The sequence below is a fragment of the Pseudorca crassidens genome, unplaced genomic scaffold, assembly GCF_039906515.1.
Source record: "Pseudorca crassidens isolate mPseCra1 unplaced genomic scaffold, mPseCra1.hap1 Scaffold_1025, whole genome shotgun sequence".
Classification (NCBI taxonomy): Eukaryota; Metazoa; Chordata; class Mammalia; order Artiodactyla; family Delphinidae; genus Pseudorca; species Pseudorca crassidens.
In genome coordinates this window covers 781-20,690 of record NW_027135954.1, presented here as the reverse complement: position 1 = coordinate 20,690, position 19,910 = coordinate 781, and the positions used below count along the sequence as shown (strand labels likewise).

At 43.3% G+C, this 19,910-nt stretch overlaps 1 long non-coding RNA gene across 2 annotated transcripts; it reads left to right on the top strand.

Annotated features, from left to right (window-relative positions):
- Positions 1–4,034: 4,034 nt before the first annotated feature.
- LOC137217942 (uncharacterized) lies at positions 4,035–18,479 on the top strand. 2 transcript variants are annotated; one of them, XR_010940343.1, is made up of 4 exons: positions 4,035–4,304; positions 7,295–7,418; positions 15,880–15,970; positions 16,940–18,479. It is a non-coding gene; the product is annotated as an uncharacterized lncRNA (long non-coding RNA). The 2 variants fall into 2 exon arrangements; XR_010940344.1 differs by lacking the exons at positions 4,035–4,304; positions 7,295–7,418 and adding an exon at positions 11,467–13,179.
- Positions 18,480–19,910: the final 1,431 nt, after the last annotated feature.

Sequence of the window (19,910 nt, the reverse complement as noted above, 5' to 3'; positions counted from 1 at the left end):
CTCTTATCATAATATGTTCAGTTCATGAGTACACAAACTTATAAACCGTGAATTTCCCTAAAGTTATTATACCATTTAGAAGATGTTTGCTTGGACGTTTACTTAAAACCAAACCATTGAGGTCTATATGTCCAAATAATTTCCTTCTCTCTTGCTGTCTCCATTTCAGTTTCCTGAGTTTCTGGGAAGGCCTGGTTTCCCCAAAGGAACGATTTCTGGTAGAAGTCTGAAGGTCTGACCCAAGAAAAACAAATCCGGTACAGCCAATGAATTGAGGACAAGAAGGTTTCCAATCAGGTAGGAACATTTAATCTCATACATTACGATCACCTTAAGTAAGGTGTGCTGATAGCTGGATATGATTTAACTGCTTGGAAAAAGATGCATATATGTTATATAACCTACCCCACAAGGAAGCTGTTCTCAATTCCCTTAGAGGTTGTGGTGCTTATCAGAGAGTGCCTTGGGGGAAAATGAATACAATAACAGTATGATGCTTTTTTTTTTTAATTTTTAGCTCATTGTTGCCAAGTACACTTGGTGATCTTGGTGCCTGTGGTTGAATCCCAGGAGGTTAGACATGTGGAACAGGACATTAACCCACTTTAGTATTTTCTCCCAAGACAAATCATTTTTATAGGTTGTCTCCATGGTCTTCTAGTTGCTTATCAAAATTAAGCATCAAGTCTTCTAAGTGAGCAATAGCCCCAGTCAGTGTGAGGAAATCAGCTTGGTTCTTATTGGGGCACAGCTTCTTGGTCTTGGCACAAAGTGAGTTCACATGGGGAGTTAGAAGGAGGAGAATGGGGCATGCGAAAGGGGAGTTCTGTGTTCTCATTGACCTATGCATGTTGAAACTCCACTAACAGCTTTATTTTCATTAGCAATTTGTGATAAAAACTTAGGGTAAAGGGAATAATGAAGCTGTCCCATTATATGGCAGGACAAAAGATAGTAGTGACATCAAAATCAGGGCCTATCCATCTCGTTTGCAGTTATATACTGAGTGTTTAGCATAGCATTTGACCCCTCATCAGTATTCAATAAGAAGATGCGTGTTGAATGACTTAGGGATGAATTAATGAACGAAAAAATTCAATATGGTAGAAAATGTGTTTTATCCTTGTATTTTCGTGTGTTGACTTCAATGCACAACCTAGAAATTGAGAATTATGTTTTATGTGGAGGACATACTGAGGACTGAAATCAGGAGACAGCCTCTCAGATAGCTGTGAAGAGGTAAGGGAGGGCGCAGGGTATTTAGAGGTTCTTCCAAAAAAAAAAACCAGGTAGTTGGAACATCAAAAGATTACTGTTAATTAAAGAAACTAGACATCTTAAGTTAATAAATGTAGCACTTTTCTATATATGGTGAGATGCAAGAATCTGGTCTCCTGGAAATCAGTCCCTTGATGTTCACTTTAATTATCTAGGGCCAGTATCCTGTTTTCTCCATCCTGAATCCCCTCAGGGTGCGGCTTTGGGTGTGGCTTCAGTGGCTGATGGCTTGATGGCTATAACATCCTGTGTTACTGATAAGGCTGGCTACCTTCTTTCTCCACATAAATGACTTGAATATGGATAGCAAATCTGTGGATTTGTGTAATTCTTGGAGCACTTTTATAAGGACAAAGTTAAGGCAATTTCAGAATCACTAGCGGCTAAAATTGCTATTTACACTTTTCCACTGGTAGGTAGTCATCTGCTGTCGCTGTCTTCAGTAATCTGCTGTTGCTGTATTCCCAAGGGATAACAAAAGCCATTTAATTCAAGAAAGAAATGTAAAATTTAGCACAATGCAGCTTCCACAAAACCAAAGACACAAACACACACCCAACTCTCGCAGATATGAAGTAGTAATCTAAAATAGAATCCTGGAACTAATTGCAAAACAAGAGCAAATGTACTCATATTGGATCATTTTATTCTTTTATTAATGTTTGATACATATATGTATTTATTATTAAAATTCAAAGTTGCTATATGGGCCACGCGCGAAGACATGGGGGAGAAGCTGGAGCTGAGGCTGGAGTCGCTCTTGGGGACCGAGCCCGCCGTCTGCCCGTGGCCGCTGCCGGTCTACGTAAGTGCCGCCCGTCCCCTCCTCCCGGAACCCAGCTCCTCTTCCCCAACGGCGCGCGCTGACCCCACTGAGAAACGGAGCGACTCGAGTCGCCAGACCCTCTTTGGAGCCCCCCTTCCCGCCCCGCCGTGGTTCTCCGCGGCAGTTTCCAGCCCCCGCGCGCAGGGTGGGCAGAGGGGAGCCGGCGCCGGCCGGGGGGGCACAGACTCGGCCGCGGGGACCCCGCGCTTCTGCGGGGCGCCCGAGCCGGTCTGCGGTTGGCTCTGCAGGGCTGGGGACCCCGGTCCCCCCGGGCCTGGAATGTCGGCGGGCTTGCCCTTCTGTACTTTAGGATCTGACATGTAGGGTTTCTTTTTCCTGGTAGTTTATTCTTAGCGCTGTCAACGTGCTTAGTTTTTTTTTGTTGTTTTTTTTTTTCAGGTCACCCTTTCCTCCCTCTCTCCAGTTTTATTGTGTTTCTGTTTTGTTTTGTTTTAGTTAGGCATTTTGTCCCTCTGATCTTGAGTGGGTGGGCTGGCAGGACACTTGGAGAGGAGGCGTTCTGTCCCCTGATCTTGAGTGGCCTTTGGAAAATGACAGGCCAGACGGAAATGTACACAGGCGTCCGGTGATTCCAGAAATGCAGCGTGTCCGGCTAGGTGGGCGCCCGGCCTCTCGTCCCCCGTGGCGGTGTGGTGCGCGTGTTCCTTGTGTCAGGGTTTACGCTTGGGCCCCGCAGCCCACCTTCCGAAGGGAAAGCGCAGCGGGCGCCTTGGGCCGGCGCCTTTGGGGCGCCCTTTCGTGCGCTCGGCTTGCGGGGGACCGGCCTCCAGGCGACCCGGCGGGGAGGCCCGCGCGACCCGGCCCTCGCGCGGGCTCCGTGTGTGTCAGTTTGTGGAAAGTGTGTCGCGGCCGGGGTCGGGGTCGGGACGCTGGGACCACCTGGGAGCCGATGTAGAGGGATATGATTTCCATTTTCAAGGCGCATTCATCCTATGCAGGGAAACAGCCTAACATAAAATTTGCCTAACAAAAAATATATTAACAGGTGGAAAGACTATCTCCCAGTTGAACAGCGGATGCCTGGGACTCGTTTCACTGCTTTCAAAGTTCCTTTAAAAAAGGTGAGCAAAAGTTAATACCGTATTCTTCCAGAAATCTGAATTCACCATATAGAGCCCTGGCTCTCAACCCCGTCGTACTCCATTTTCCCTTTTTATAGCAAATACTTTTTAATACCTCTTTGACTATCCAGAAATGGGATTCATAGACAAATACAACCAACTTTTGTACTTAATTAAAAAACAAAAAAAACAATGCAATGCCCTAACTATAAATAAAGAATAAAGTAATTTATAAGAAAGTAATATGTATCTCAGTATGTAAATGTTTGGGGATGACTATACTAGAAATAAAGAAATAGTCAGTTACTTGTACCATGAATGCAATAAACTATGGACTTTGATTGGTAATGATGTGTCAGTGTTGGTTCATGAATTCTAACAAATGAAGCACACTGGTATGGCATGTTGATAATGGGGAAGGCTGTGTGGGGTGAAGGAGAGAGGGTGTAAGTGGGAACTGTGTACATTTTGCTCACAGTTTTGCTGTGAATCTCAAACTGCTCTAAAACGAGTCTACTAATTTTAAAAAAAGTGTGTGTTGCTGACACTTGAATAACCAAAGAGATCAATGGAACAGGGTACATGTATAAGCCAAATACATGAAAGAATATTTAGCAGTGAAAGCCATCCTTCCTATATGTAGATATTCAAGAAGTATTTATTTCTGTGTCTTATTTTCAGGCACTCTGCTTGGAGCTGGCAATACAGTGGTAGGCAAAATGGATGTGGTCCCTGCCTTCTGGGAGTTTAGAGTCAGGTTAGGAGACCAACATGAAATAAACAAACACAGAAATAACTATATAGAAGTGAGCTTATTTTCTTCCGTCTAATCTCTCTGGAAGAAAGGATTGTAATATCGCTTGTAAACTCCAGAGGAGGAAACTTTACTTTGAATCTCATATGTTAGCATCACAGGGTTTGAATAAATGGATAATGTAGTACAGGATTTTAAACATATGTTCTTCCTTATTTTATTCTTTCTGACAGAGTTTTGAAAAGAATCTTGCTCCAGAAGAACGTTTCTCCCCCTTGGATCTCTTAACAAAATCCAAGGACAGAATGAAGAACTTGGGCTGATGATTGACTTAACAAATACTCGCCGCTATTACAAGCCAGAGGTAAATGGAAGCCGTAATTGAAAATGACCTTCTTTCTGATACTGTAATAATTCATGGTAGTTCAGTAATTATCATCTTATGCTAAGGTGAATCCTGGCCTTCTCTCGTGGGTTCAAAAAGGGAAGCTAGTGGTTTCCTTAAATACACATTTGTAATTGCTGTTTCAAAATGAGATTAAAGATATGAATTGAACTATAGTATTTGGCAGTAGGCTCTAGATATGCTTAAGAAATTCTATAAGCTTCCATGTTCTATATTTTGAAAATGAAGTAAACTTTTAGTAGTTACAGTAGTATCCTAAAAGGAAAGGTATGTCCATTATGTCTTTAGCACTTACTTTAAGCAGTTGCTTGAGCGTGTTTAAGCATCACTGTAAAAGACAGTTGTTCTCTAAGTTTTATGCTTCCTTTTCCTAATGCCTTCTGATATAGTACAGAAACCCATAGATTCTCTTGGCCCATGTAGGACATTCCAGTGCAAAAGAATTATCCTTCTTCTGACCTGTTCCATGGCCTTGGGAGACAGTAACACCTAATGTCTTTTAATATTTGTAGAGCAGTTTGCCATTTAGAAAGTTCTTTCATATCCATTGACTTAGTTAATCTTCACAGCAATCCTTTGCTCTTGAAGTGGAAGTAGTAGTGCTATCTCCTACTGAGTGCTTACCCTGCACTAAGCTCAGAGGATAGACAACTACAATTACTAATTTTACAGACGATGAAACTGACTCTCGGAAAAGGAAGAATTGAAATTTCAGCTCTGTTATTCCTTTTTTTTATTGTGGTAAAATATAGAGAAATCATATTTATTTTAACCATTTATAAATATGCAGTTCAGTGGCATTAAGTACAGTTACAGTGTTGTGTAACCATCACCGCTGTCTATAACCAAAACTTTTTCATCATCCTCGACAAAAACTCTGTAACCATCAAACAGTAACAACCCCATTTTCCCTCCCACCAACCCTTGGTAACCTCTATTCTATTTTCTGTCTCTGTGAATTGGCCTATTCTAGGTACCTCGTGTAAGTGGAATCTGCAGTATTTGTCCTTCTGTGTCTGGCTTATTGCACTAAACATCATGTTTTCAAGGTTTATCCATGTTATAGCACGTAACGAAATGCCGTTTCTTTTTTGGCTTAGAAAATCGCATTGTGTGTTATATAGACCATAGTTTGTTATTCAACGGTTGATTGACACTTGGTTGTTTTCCACCTTGTAGGTATTGTGAATCACGCTGCTATGATCATTGGTGTACAGATATTTGTTCAAATCCCTGCTTTCAGTTCTGTTAGATGTGCAGCGTAGGTAGTAGCAGAGTTGTTGGATCATACGGTAGCTCTACACTTAACCTTTGAGAAAGTGCCAAACTGTTTTCTACAGTGTCGTCTTGTTTTTAAACAATTATCACAAATTTTAAGCATATACAAAAGTATAAAAATACTGTGAGTGTTCCTTGTATACCCATGAACTCATCCAGCTTTCTTATTTACCAACTGATGGCTGTCATGTTTTATCTGTACCCCCACCTGTTTCACCCCATTCCATATTATCTTGAAGCAGCTCCGAGACAGCATGTAATTACACCTGTACGTTTTTGGTACGTGCATTTAAAATATAGGACTTTTATTCCTTAATATCATTTTTTAATATTAAATACCCAGGGAGTGCTCAAATTTGCAGTTGTCTCCTAAACGTCATAAAAAAATGTTTATAAGAATTTTGAATTAGATCCCAATAAGGTCCACACTTTGCCGTGGATTGTTAGGTCTCTGAAGTCTTGTTTAATCTATAGGTTCTCCCTCCATGTCTCTCTCACTTTTTTTTCCTCCTTGAATTTTGTTTTTAAAGAAACCAGGTAATCTTTCCCATCTAGATGTCGATGATTACATTCCATGTGTTGGTAACATATTCTTCAGTCCTTTTATTTCCTGTAAATTGGTAGTTGATCCGAATGAAGCTTGCATGTTTTGTTTTGGCGAGACAGTTTCATAGGTGATGATGTGTTCTTCCATGGAGACATATATAATTGTGTCTTTCTGTGGTATTAGCAGTCACTGATGATTCATAGCTACATCCATTAATTCAGTTGAGGCTTCAAAGAATGGTGAATTCTGTTGTTCTTTTTTTCACTTATTAGCTGGGTATATTTGTACGAGGAGAAGATTCCCCTCATCAACTGTTTGGTTGCCCAGTTGTAGAGGCATGATTCTCTTCTTTTATTTAACAGTTTTCAGAATAATGAGTTGATTCACAAATATCCTCCAGTGGTGAGCAGTTTTGTAAAATTTTATTTATTCCTATCACCGTGGACTCCGTTACAGTTATTATTCTAACTGAGGCCCTGTCTTTGGCCAGTTGGAGCTTCTCGGTGACTCCTGAGTCCTTTTGACATGACATCAGTTGTTTCTAGACTTTTTCAGTGGTCAGAGCTAGGAAATATGCATGTTTGTTTTTAATATTTTTAAAATATGTCATAGGTTCCTGCTGCTACTTTCCATTTAAATTCAGAACGAGAGAATTTTCACTTATCCTTTTCTGTCTTCTATTGATAGTCTACTTTCTCCCACCTCAAGAATACCAGTTCTCAACAATGCCTGAAATTGCCTCTATTTCCTAATTCGAATCCAAGTTCTTCTGACTCTGTTCTACTACTCTCCTTAAATCACAGCCGCTTTATGGCCCTTGAAATGTAAGATAGAACATAAGTGTAGGTAGAACTCTTTATATCATTTTGAGTTACATGTGCATTCATTCACATAGATTTGCTTTTCCTTTTTGCATGCCTGGTAACTGTCCGTTCTGCAGTTTTAATGAAAATCAAGTGATAATTACTGGTTAAAGCAGCTTTGGAAAAAATGGCTCTCATCAGAATGACTGACATACAAAGTTTAATGTACTCTCCTGGTTTATAGTCTGCCTTCTCTAATGAATTTTTTATTCTTTCCCTACAAAGGAAATAATACATATTTTCATGGTTTTGCCTTATAGGACTTACCAGAAACTATTCCTTATTTAAAAAGTTGTACAATTGGGCATCAGGTGTCAGATGACGACGCTAGTTTTAAATTCCAGTGTGTTGTTAATGGGTTTCTGAAAGAACATAAAGATAACGGTGAGTTGCTTTTGTTTTTGTTTTTGTTTTTCCTTTACCTGAACTTTGGTATGCATTTTGAGTGGGCTTGGAGGTTTTTAACATTTTTAATAGTTCTGACATTAGTGTCAAGTTGTGTTTGGTAACTTTAAGGTGGAAATGTCAGATGGTGCTAATAGAGTACGGTGTTTTTTCCTGTTTATGGTCACAAACAATTTAGTTTAGTTTGGAAAGTGATTTTTGTGAGAAATATGAACTGAACTAGCTTACTTATCTCTTTTTTAAAAATTTGAATGGAAAATACATAAAAACATAAAAATGTTCTTGTGTCCTATTTATTGGTTGAGAGGTGGAAGAAAAGGTTAAGACTCTCGGGTTCTTAGCGTACATAAAAGAGAAAACAAAAAGCAAAGGTTCCGAGTGAGACAGATCCCTAGAAGCAAAACAAAACAGAGTGGACCAGAAGAGCGGCTTCCTCATCATATATGTGTTGAAGATATTTTTGCCGCTTTTACACTTCGGTGCAAGTGAGGAAGAACACTACCACCTCTTATTCTTATCTTCAGACAGGAAGAACTTAAAAGGCTGGTGTTTTCTTGTTTCCGCTTTAAGATCTACTCTGTTGATAGTAGGTCTTAATAGCGTGTGAATTTTAAGGATCCACTTGCCTTTTTCTAGCATCTAACTATCAGAAGGAACGTGGTGTTTGCCATGTTTTAAGGCTGAGGAATCTTTTGTCTTTGGAACACCACTGACGCCCATGCGAAAGTGTTCATTTTGTCCTCTTTCTAAATTTAGCCTGAGGAGTGTGCACTTTATTAAATAAACGTAACAGACAGTAAATATTCCGTGTATATATAAAATGATGCACGTATATACATAAAACAGGGAGTAGGGGAGAAGGAATAGAGATGGAGGTGGGAAGATAGGGGATAGGAGGCGAGAGAGAGAGGGAGAGACGGGCATTTCAAGATAAATTTTCATTCTATAACCTGGTTGCTTAATGCAGGTACTAGCTCTTAAATATCTTAAGCCCTCTTCACAGATCTTCCGTGTACTTTAGCTTTAAAACTTGAGAGGCTTGGCCTGTCCTGTGATAACCAGGGTGTCTAGAAAGGAGGCAAATTATCTGATTTGTTTAAACTGTAGTCACAGAAATGTTCCCTCTTAAGATGTTAGGGCGCAGCTGCCGGCCTACTCACTTCCTCCAGGCTCCTTTGTGTGTGTTCTGTCTGTTCCGCGTGGGCTAGAAGATCCTTACAAGTGCATGAGAACACATTTGTAAACCTTGATTGTTCACATGTTATACCAAGTGTAGTCCATTGCATATGCTGACTCCTCTGTGGGTCTTCTGCATGCAGTGGGCTAACTTCACCATGCTGTCTGCCATTGCAGTCTCAGGACCTTAGTTATGATCCATTGGTGACTCTCCTCTGCTGTAAGGCCCTCCCACAGGTGCCAGGCTCACTGATAATGAGGAGGAGACTATACTATGCACTCCCTAGGATTGGTAGAGACTCAGAAAATAAATTGTTTCAGTAAACACCGAGAGCCTTATAGGTTTGTTGTTAGGGCACGGGGATACAGAGGTGAGTAGAAGTCTTTGTTCAGTAGCAACTTACAGTTATCTAGGAAGAGAAACATGTAGTGAGTATAAGTGGGTTAATTATGATAAAAGAATCAAGTGCAGCAGGAACATAGAGGAGAAAGTGAGGAAGGCCTGACTGAGGAGACAGCGTTTGAGCTGGGCTTGGGGGAAGAGGATTTTGCCGGAATGAGGAAAGGACAGCCCAGGTATTGGGGACAGGTACAGAAGGCACAGGGCTTGAACTTGTGCTCTGGAGGGGCAGCCTCTGGTGTGACTAGAGGGTAGTGTGAAAGGGCAAAGAAGTCATACATTGATTTTCAGCAAATAGTTGTATAACACCTTCTAAATTGAAGGCACTGTTCTAGGAAGTAGGAAGAGAACAAAGTTCTTGCCCTTATGTACTTTCCATTCTAGTGGGGGAGAGAGATGAATAAATAAGTCAATATATGGAGTGTCAAGCGGTGGTAAGTGCTTTGGAGAATAACAAAAGAAGATGAAGAGGTGAGGGAATGTGGTAGGTGATCAGGGAAGTCCCCTCTATTAAGATGTCGATTGAGCAGAGCCTTGAAGTGAGAAACAAGCCATTGGCTATCTGGGAGAGTGGAGATGGGGTGGGAGGGTGTGTTCTGGGAGAGTGGAGATGGGGTGGGAGGGTGTGTTCTGGGAGAGTGGAGATGGGGTGGGAGGGTGTGTTCTGAAGCAGAAGGAATAGTAGGTGCAAAGTCCCTGAGGCACGACTGTGCTTGGCATGTTTGAGGAATAGTAAGGAAGCCAGTGTGGCTGGACAGGGGAAAGTGAGTGAGGGCAGGGCAGTAGAGAATGAGATCAGGGGAGGCTGGCAGGGCAAAGGAGGGAGGTGGATGATGTAGGTCCTTGGAAGTCATAGTTTGAACTTCTAATTCAGTTGGAGAGACAGACTGATACTTGTTTATAAAGAGTTCTCAATGCTATGCTAACAACCTGGGCTGTATTCTGTGCTAAGTGAAGATGTTCAAGCAACAGAGCAATCCAGCCAAGTTTATATTTTAGAAAGATAACAGCGTCACTATCCAAGACACATTGTAGACTATGTATATAGTATGTGTATAGTGTGCTGCTCTTCTATAAACTACAGGATACCTGTTACGTACAAATACTTACATACAAGATACAAGTGTGAATGTAAGCACTTGGGAAATATCTGGAAGAACCACACAAGGAACTGGGAGAGTCGGACAACTTTCCATGTCCCGTATGATTGGAATTCTGAAGGGTACACACACGAACTAATGGACGTGTGCTCCCAGCCTCCGGCTAAGGAGGGAAATTGCAGGCATCAGAATCCTCTTTACCAATCAAGCGCGTTAATCCGCCTGCGTGCTGAGAGTCATCTCGAGACGCCCCGCGGTGGCGCATGCGCGGTAGGAGGAGGTCCGCGAGCTGCGTGGGCTTGTGCCTAGGCGCCTGTGGTTCGTGGCCTTGTGCTGGCACCGGGGACGCCGGGTTGGCGACTTTGGCAGTCCTGGCGTTGGGTGGGCGGTATCTTGGGGGTGACATGAGCCAGTTCGTCGGCCACGAGGAAGGGCGGAAAGCACATCCCGGAAAGGTAATACGCCTTGGCCCCTGGGCGTTGCCGGTGGAGCTCAGAGCCCCTGGGCCTGGGCTTCGTCTCTTGTGCTGTCGCCTGTCACAGTGGCCCCCGCGCGCTGGCCCGTCCGCGCTGTGCTAGGGGGTACTGGTCGTCTCGCGGCTCAGTTCACAGTAGCTGAAAGGGACAGTGTGTGATGTTCTGGTTTCTCCCCATCGTTTTAAAAGGGAGGCTCTGGCCATTGCTCCTCGGGTAAAATGCAGGGGGACTGCTTTTTAAGATGGGACTGTCAGTGTTGGGGACCCTCCTTAATTACCAGGATGGAATCCCCTTCAGTTCCTCAAGCTGTGTTGTTTAGGCACAGAAAATGTGAGTAATAGTCACTGGAACTGAGTTTGAGTGAAAAAAGGCACCGGTACCGCCGAATTTTCCATCGCAACAGTTGATCTGTGTTGTCTCTTGGAATTATAAAGGGCGTACAGTTGCTTCCTAACCGGTGTCCTTTGAGAGCTCTACCTCTGTACGTTCAAAGGATTAATTTTGAGGCTTTGCTCATACGTGTAGTAAACCCTTTAATTCCCTAAGACCTTCCTTTCCTCCATCTCATACCCCATTAAGCCCGCTTCAGTTTATCTCCTGAATTTCTTCTGAATCTGTCAACTCTTCCTCAACATCCTAATACCGAACTTGCCTGTCTGTTGCAGTGAGGTCCTAACCAGTGTCCATATATCTTGTTTCCTTCCAATCCATTCTTCACACAAGAAACCTTAAAAGCAAGTTGGGACATTGCTCATAAACATGGCTCAAAAACATTGTTTTGAGAATAGAAAACAAACTGTTGGCCTTTCACACTCTGCGTGGTCTACAATCCTGTCTGCTTCTCTGCTACGTGGACTCCAGCTTGGTGCCTCTCCAACTTTCCTCTCTAGTTTCTAGGATCAGTCACTTTCTAATTTCTCCCTTCTCAAGTTCAGAGTCTTGTCAGTTTAGTCCCTTCCCTAACCACAACATCTATTAAGGTGACACAGCAAAGTGATGAAAGTCTCGACGGTCTGGTTTTCATCCTGGGTTTCTGCCCGCTACTTACTGTGTGGCATTAGACAAGCTATTCAACCCCTCTGGGCCTCAGTTTCCCCCAAAACAGGTGAATATTATGAACATTACCTACCTATAGGGTTGCCATTATGAGGATTAAGTGAGTTAATATTTGCTAAGCACTTAGAAGATTACTTGTTATAGTCTAAGCACTACAGTTGTGCTTGTTAATAATAATAAATGCAATTCCAAGCGTATAACTTACTCAACTTTCTGTCATAACTTTGAAGTGTTGGTCTATCTGTTGGCCAGCGTTGCAGGTAAATGAGTCGAGGCATGGGCTGAGGCATTGCTACCAGTGAGTGGTGTGTTCCCAGAACTAGGAACAGCCGTGTGAAATAGGTAGCGGTTCTACGTGGAGACAGGGCAGACTGGAAAATGACAGCGCTGGGAAGGAGGTGTGGTGTCCATAGGTTTGGTGTCAGAGCTGCTGCCTGCTGAAGCACCGATGCCGGCCTAAGCCGTAAATGGGGGGGGGGGCGGGCTGGGGAAAACAGGGGCAGAATGGAAAGGGAAAACAGGGGAAGAACGGAGAAAGATAGCCTAGGGAGGAGGTGTGGTGTCCATAGGTTCGGGGTCAGAGGTGCTGCCTGCTGCAGCACCGATGACACCCGAAGCCGTAAATGGGGTGCTGGGGAAAAGGGGGGCAGAATGGAAAGGGACAACAGGGGCAGAACGGAAAACGATAGCCTGGGAAGGAGGTGTGGTGTCCATAGCTTCGGGGTCAGAGGTGCTGCCTGCTGCAGCACCGATGACACCCGAAGCCGTAAATGGGGTGCTGGGGAAAAGAGGGGCAGAATGGAAAGGGACAACAGGGGCAGAACGGAAAACGATAGCCTGGGAAGGAGGTGTGGTGTCCATAGCTTTGGGGTGAGATGGGCTGCCTGCCTGATCTGAGAAAAGCGAGTGAAAGTGGGAGAGCTTCTCCCTAGCTGCTAAGTCTTCTCAAGGTCTAGCACGCACTGAACACTGGCCGGCTCAGCCTGGGTGTTGACATTGCACTGTACGTGTCACAGAGCAAGGGCGGGTCAGGGGGTGGTATGGGGGCCCCACACAAGCCCAGCCCCTGGAGAAACCCGGCCCGAGGGCAAAGAGCCCGACCCCTTGTGGGCTTTCTAGCGGCTGGGACTTGTCGCTGTGGGTGGCAGGTGTTTGGCACCGGATGGGCCACCATGCGGAGACTGTTGGGGACTGTGGAAGTCTTCTCCTCCAGAGCTCACCCTGCCTGGGCACCGGCTCTGCAGACCCCTCAGCCCTGGCTATGTATCGGCCAGCCCTTCCCCGCAACGGGGCCCAGAGGCCAGAGCCTGCCCAGAGCTGAGTGGAGGAGGCACCCAGAGTTTGCCAGGCTGTGGCCCGCCACCTCCGTGGACCTCCCCAGCTTGTCCGCGAGCCCTGGAGACAGGAGCGCCTTCTCCAGGGCTGCTGAGCTGCCAGCATCACCATGAGCCAGGTGGTGAAGGTTTCTGAGCCGGGGATGCAGAGCCCTGACGCGACTGGATGCTGCACCCCACGATGTCCCTTCCTGGCAGGTAGGTTCTTTCTTCACTTGTTTTTCGAAATTTGGTAAAAGAACATTTAAACCTTCGACTGTTCTTCAGGGTATACAGATGGTAGTGGCTTAGCCGGGATTCGAAGCAAGCCTGTGTGATTCCAGAGCTCGTGCTCTGGACTCTGGTGCCTCCTTATCATATATGCTTCATGTGTTACTTTTAGCCCTAAGTGCCATACCTGTAATGAACACATACACTGCTCTGTAGGAGGTGTTCTTTTGTTCAACGCGTGAATTGGTCATCCACCACACTGGGTTCTAATCTCAGAAGATAGGTCAGGGACCACCAGTTGTCAGCATAGCACCCCATCCCACATTTCTAATTGAGGCTTGCAGCCTAGATTTGTCCCTTTGGTTTAGTTTGAAGGATCCAGGTATGTAAGGCTTATATTCTAGATAAATCAGGGGCTCTCCTGAAAGGAATTCATCAATGAATTATTCTGTATGGATTAGAAGCCAGTTTCTCTGGCCTTCCTGGAGTATATCCAGTAAGGCATCTCATTCATGTCTAGAAAGCAAATATATCATTTATTGCAACTTCAGCATGGAGCGATGTATTGGTTTAAAATAAAGTACGATCAACACAATTTGGTCATTGTGAGCATGCCGGCTGGGTCCACTCTTTACTACACATATGTAACTCTAGAGCTTCTTAGGCCCCATAGAGGAGACATACTCTTGTGTGTCTAGGACAAGGGAAACATGTGTTGTTATTCAGGAGCTGGAAGCTACAGCATGACAGGAAAGAACTGAAAAATCCTGGTCTTGGTCTACACATCACTTTACCTTGTTCGAATCTTGTTTCTTTGGCTTGCTTCATTGGAGTGTCTTCTCTCTCCTGGGACTGACATTGTGTGTTATATATCAGGCATGTAACATGTAGAAGTTTCAGAACCCAGAATCATATAGATCAGTGAAAATTTATATATTTTTGTTTAAAATCTATTTAAAATCACACTGGGCATAATTCATATATTCCAAAAGTAGTTTGACCCTCTGCTCATGAGATTCTTTTTATGGTATGTCAAAGCAAATTTGGACTTCCATCCCCAATAAACTTTGAGGTTGGAGGACACAAAAGCTTTTGCTCAGACCTAAATTCTGTCTGAAGAAAAAGGGTAACTATGATAAGCCCTTTCTAACCTCTCCAGGAGCAGAAATGATTTACAGCTATGGCATTGAACCATAATTTCTTGATCTCATTTGAGAAGAGCTCAGTAAGAAACCGTGTCTTGATTTTTGTTTGTTGGTTCCCTGTTTTCTTGTCTTGCTTACCAACAATCCACTGTAATCCATGAGTGAGTATGGCAGCAGGCTGAGTGTTCCCTGGAGCTCATTAAGTGAACGTTTTTTCCTAAAATGACTTTTGTCTCCTTGTTTTCAGCCCCTCTTCTTTCCTCTGTCCTTTACTATAACCAGGGCTCAGCAAAAGCTGCCTGGCTTTGTGCAGACCCTACTTAGGGTAGTCTTTTCTTCATTATTTTATTCATGGCCCCTCCATTTCATTGTTTGCCTTCTCGAAATGTGTTGAAATCTTTCTGTGGTTGATGACTTCCACAATGTCTTGGCTTTTATTGGTTGATTAATTTTGGTATTTCTGCAGTTTTATTTAAACATGGTTTCAGGAGGACCAGAAAGTAAATATATTTCCTAGTCTGCCATCTTGAGCTGAAAATCCCTGTGGATTTTAGCATCCAATGTTCCCATGGGTAAAAAACCCAACCTTGGCATTAATAGATGTACACTCAAGATTTCAGCTTTTCTTGAGCAATCACTAAGGATTTAATATGCGGTCACTTCTAATGGGAAAATAATAACTATCTCATGGCGTTGATCTGAGGATTAACTTAGATAATGGACAAGAAAATGCTTTGTAAGGTTTTAAAATCTATAAAAAATGTTTTTGTTATTATTTGATTTGTTGCTGTTTCACCTTTAGCTGACAGTTGTTTGTGACCTTGCTTATGTGAGAAAATGCCTTCTGGTTTATTGTTTTGAAAGCCAGATGATATTTTTCAATAGCTCAATGGAAATGGCATCATTTGTGAAGTTGAAGGGTGAAGGCATAAATGTTTCTTGACATTTGAATCAACTATTGGTCTTCTGGGGCTTGTCCTTATTCTCCTGCAGTCTCTAATCAACATGGCATCCAGAGAGATCCTGTTAAAACATAAGTCAGATCATGTCACTCAAGTCTCTTCAATGGCTTCTTCACAGGAAAAGCAAAGTCCTCAAAGTGCCTCCACAGCCCTAGAAATCTGGGCCTCTGTTTCCTCTCTGACTGTTTCCTTCTCCTCTCCACTTTGCTCCCTCTGTTTTCCACACACTGACATCCTTTCTGCTCCTTGGATACTCCAAGCCCACTCTTGCCTCATTGCCTTTCCATCTGACTGTTCCCTCTGCTTGTACTATTCACTTCCCAGATATGCACCTTGCTCCCTCTCACAACCTTAGGTTCCCTCGTAAATTTTATCTTCCCCAGAAAGCCCTCAGTGATCACTTAGTTTCCGATCGCAGCCTCCTCCTACCAGCTAACAATCTCCATCCGCCTTCCCTGCTTGCTGTTTTTCTCCAGCACTTACCTGATATACTAGTTATTCTACCCATTTATTCAATTTTTATTTACGTATTTACACTTACGATTTTGTATTTGCTTCTTTACTTTTGTCTCTCCCCTCAGCTCGAGAGAGGCTATATTCATCTGTGTTAATCACTGCTGTGTTTCCTGAACATGCCTAGAAAACATCCTGAAGAAGGGTGCCTGAAATTTGGTAAGGGATCCATCAATTTTCTTGGCTGAATGAAGAAATATGTTCATAAATTACTGAACAAATCTCTGGGGTTTCTGAATTAAGGACTAATGGGAAGAGGAAGGCAAATGGTTGGGACAGGGTACTGCAAGAAGTAGTATTTGGAGTACTCTATCCTAATAGATAACATTTTGTTCATTTAAATAGTTTGAACGAGAGAGCCGGGAACTAGGGACACACAGCATCGAGGTTTTATAATGCATTCCGTAGAGTTCTTTTCAAGTGTGTTCAAATATCATTGAAAATATATGCATGCATATAAACCTCTGTTACTTGATTTAGTGCTTTACAAGAGCCCCTCAAGGAAGGGGTAGTAGCAACTCTCAGTATCCTTCCTTTATGATGAGCTTACGTTATTCAAAATTACATCGTAATTTATTTGTAACTGTGAAACTAGACTTAGTTATTTAGTAGACCCCCCCTAGAAACCTATGACGTTAATAAAACCAACAAAAATGTGTTCAGTTTCCAGTGATACACACACTACAGACTCAATTATGTGTCATCCATCTTAATGAAGGGAAGAAGTGATTTAACAAACAGAGCAAACAGAATATGAAGTTTTGTCCTCCATTAATATTAGTAATGGATAAAGTGGGCTCCAACGCCTTCAAGGTAGCTTGAGACCCATCATCTGTGTGTCATGGGCAGGGGGATGCTCGGCCAGGATGTCTTTCTCTGTCACTGAGAAAAATTTCCATAATATATAATGATACTTACTGAAACAGATATGGGGCATTTGGGTAATTAGGAATCCGTTAGCATATTTTTCCGGAAGCCTTGACTACAAAACGAAGATAGTAGATTTGGACACTTCCAGCTATGCAGAAGTTGTTTGGGTATTCATCTTTATGCCGAATGCAGTAAGCTTATTTCATCTCTGCAGCTTCCCATATACCATTTTCCCACCTCTGTTTTGTGTTTGGAAAGACTTTCAGAAATTAAAACTCAAGTTAAAAAGTGAGTGACGGGCTTCCCTGGTGGCTCAGTGGTTGAGAGTCCGCCTGCCGATGCAGGGGATACGGGTTCGTGCCCCGGTCCGGGAAGATCCCACATGCCGCGGAGCGGCTAGGCCCGTGAGCCATGGCCGCTGAGCCTGCGCGTCCGGAGCCTGTGCTCCGCAACGGGAGAGGCCACAGCAGTGAGAGGCCCGTGTACCGCAAAAAAAAGAAAAGAAAAGAAAAGAAAGTGAGTGACAACTTAAATGATATATGGACTATTTTGCTGACTTACAAGAGCATGCAGAATTAAATATGACCCAGTTGAAATGTTAATTTTATTTTAATGTGTATATTGGGGTGGAGTCTTAAAGGTGCCAGAAAACAAGCATTCACCCGTCCTGTTTGGAACTGCAGCACACAGGCACCTTCAGTTACCAGTTCTGTTCATTCCACAGAATCATCCTGGGAAAACATAACTGTTTTTTATGTACCTGGTATATATCTTAATTAGTTTGAAGAATTTCCCAAATACCTGTTAATATGTAGTTCTCCAATTCCAATCTTGCCACGTCCTGTACCAGTGACACAGCACATAGGAGTTTTATTTCTCTTTCTTTCTCTGGGTTGCTGAGAACCCAACGAGAGAACAATGGAATGGCATCAAAGAGATCAGGGTTCCTGACTCAGATTTGCCATAAAATAATAGTGTCCTCTTGGGAAAATTATAGTTATTCTAGGCCCCTTTGCTTTTCTTTACTTTGACAGAGCTGCACTAGATGACCCCAAGTAACACTGCACTCTTTGCAGTAGTAGCTTAGACGTTATTGGTTTTCTGAAACAAATGAAGACAGTGACACAGGAAACTGTGCAACATCTCTGTAACTATGTTTTCTTAGAGTTGCCTCCATTTTACAGATGATAAGATGGCTGAGCACAGAAGTAGGTGTTTTGACCAGAGGTTCCAGAGTAGATGGAACTGAACCACAAGTTTCCTTCATTCCTGAAGCTCACTTAGCCAAAACATAGGCTTCTGAATATTAAGCTGTAAAGCATATTATCAGTATGCTTTAAAAGAAGCGGTTCTTCTAGGATTTCTAATTACTAGCAGGCGGTTTTGAAATTCTTAGAAGATCATCTAATTTTGTGAGATTTACAGCTCTCTTTTCATGTCAAGCAAGTTGTATTAGTGCCAGACAATCACCTGAGCTTCTGGATGCTTCTCTGAACCTCTTGAATTTTTCTTCTTGCTATCTGAAATTCATGCCAGATAAGCCTTTTTGTAGAGAGCATGTACAGACTTGTCTATTTTCATATAAGAAAGCGATGCAGTGAGCCAGGTCGGGGATTAAGCCCTCATTCTCAGAGTGGTGTTGAGCTCCTGGTGAAATATTATCATCATTTCCTCAGAATAGAAAAGCAGTTATCTCAAGTTTTTAATGCCATTAACTATTTATACATTTATGTATAATACATATATTTATTGTACCTACGAGGTGTGCTCTCTTTGGGAAGTACAAAGCTATTTGAGACGTAAGTTGTTCGTTTGTTCGTTTTCCCACAAATACTGTGACCCTTTGAGCAGGAAGGTCTATGTTTTACTAACATCTAGAACAAGCAGCTAACACGGTGTCTAAGATGTAGTCAATAAATATGAAATAGGTAAATGAACACATTTCTAAGGAAGGGCCAGGACATGAACAAATAGAAAATTTTCATTTTCAGTCACAAAGCCACAACAGACATAAAAATGATACAGACAACAAAGTGCTACGGTCATTCAAAGAAGGCATAGAGTTGATACAACAAGGATCTCCTCTATGGCACAGGGAACTGTACTCAATATTTTGTAATAACTTATAAGGGAAAAGAATCTGAAAACGGAATCACTGTGCTGTACACCTGAAACGGACACGACATTGAAAATCAACTATATTTCAATTAAAAACCAAACCAACAGACAACAGCAACAACAAAAAACCAGAGAGGTCATAGAAGTTCTTATGAGATTCCAGAAGAGAAGAGAAGCCAGATGAGGACGGGAGAGGAGGCTTTTGAATCAGTTCAGAGGAGAAGTCACAGAGGAACGAGTCTTTGATCTGAACTTGAGATTAAGATTAAGATGAATTAATCTGAATTAATTAAGATTGCAACACAGGGATATTACAGATGAAGGTAATCACATAAACTTACTCTACTGAAACTTGCAGAGGTTATGAGTGTTGTTCAGGATCCCAAAGCAAGTGCATTGTGGAATCAGAATTTTAAGTGAGGCCTAATGAACTAAAAACAAAGAAACACAGAAACAAGCCCTTCCTGTGACACCACGTTGCCTTTGAAGTCGTTTTTCTTTGGCGGGTTGGCAGAAACTGGTTCCAGTGTTTCTTGCAGGAATGACTGGCCACAGGACTGGGCGTCGTAGCTTCCTGCCAGGCGGCCGAAGGTCGCAGGCAGGTGGGTCACTGGGACACACGCGGAGGGGCTCCTGCCCGGCTCCCTGGCCGCTCAGTGCCCCTGCCCCAGAGCGGGGGTGGGGGCCCCAAAGCAGCCTTGTCTGAGTCCCCTGCCACTAGAGAGAGTATTGGCCCAACACTTGTAGAAAATGGGGACCTTGCTGGCAGTTCAGTGGAGGGACACAAATAAATCTTTGCCGACTTTCTGCTGAAGCTCACGAGGGTTCACTCCTAAGCCTCTTACAAGGTCAGCTGCCGAGGCTGCGAGAGATGAGTCGGGGCTCGCCCTCCACCACGGGGAGATCGCTGGTTAAAGCGCTCACGAGGGAGTGAACCGCGTGTCCGCACCGACACGCACGGGCAGACCTCGTCGATGCCTTCTGTTCGGGGTATGAAGCCCTCTCCTGCCTCTTCCAGGCTCTCTAGAAAGCATGTGCAGAGCCTCCCACCCCACCCTCGGACTCCGCGGGCCACAGCTGGAGGGACCAGCCAAGGAACCGTGGCAGGAAG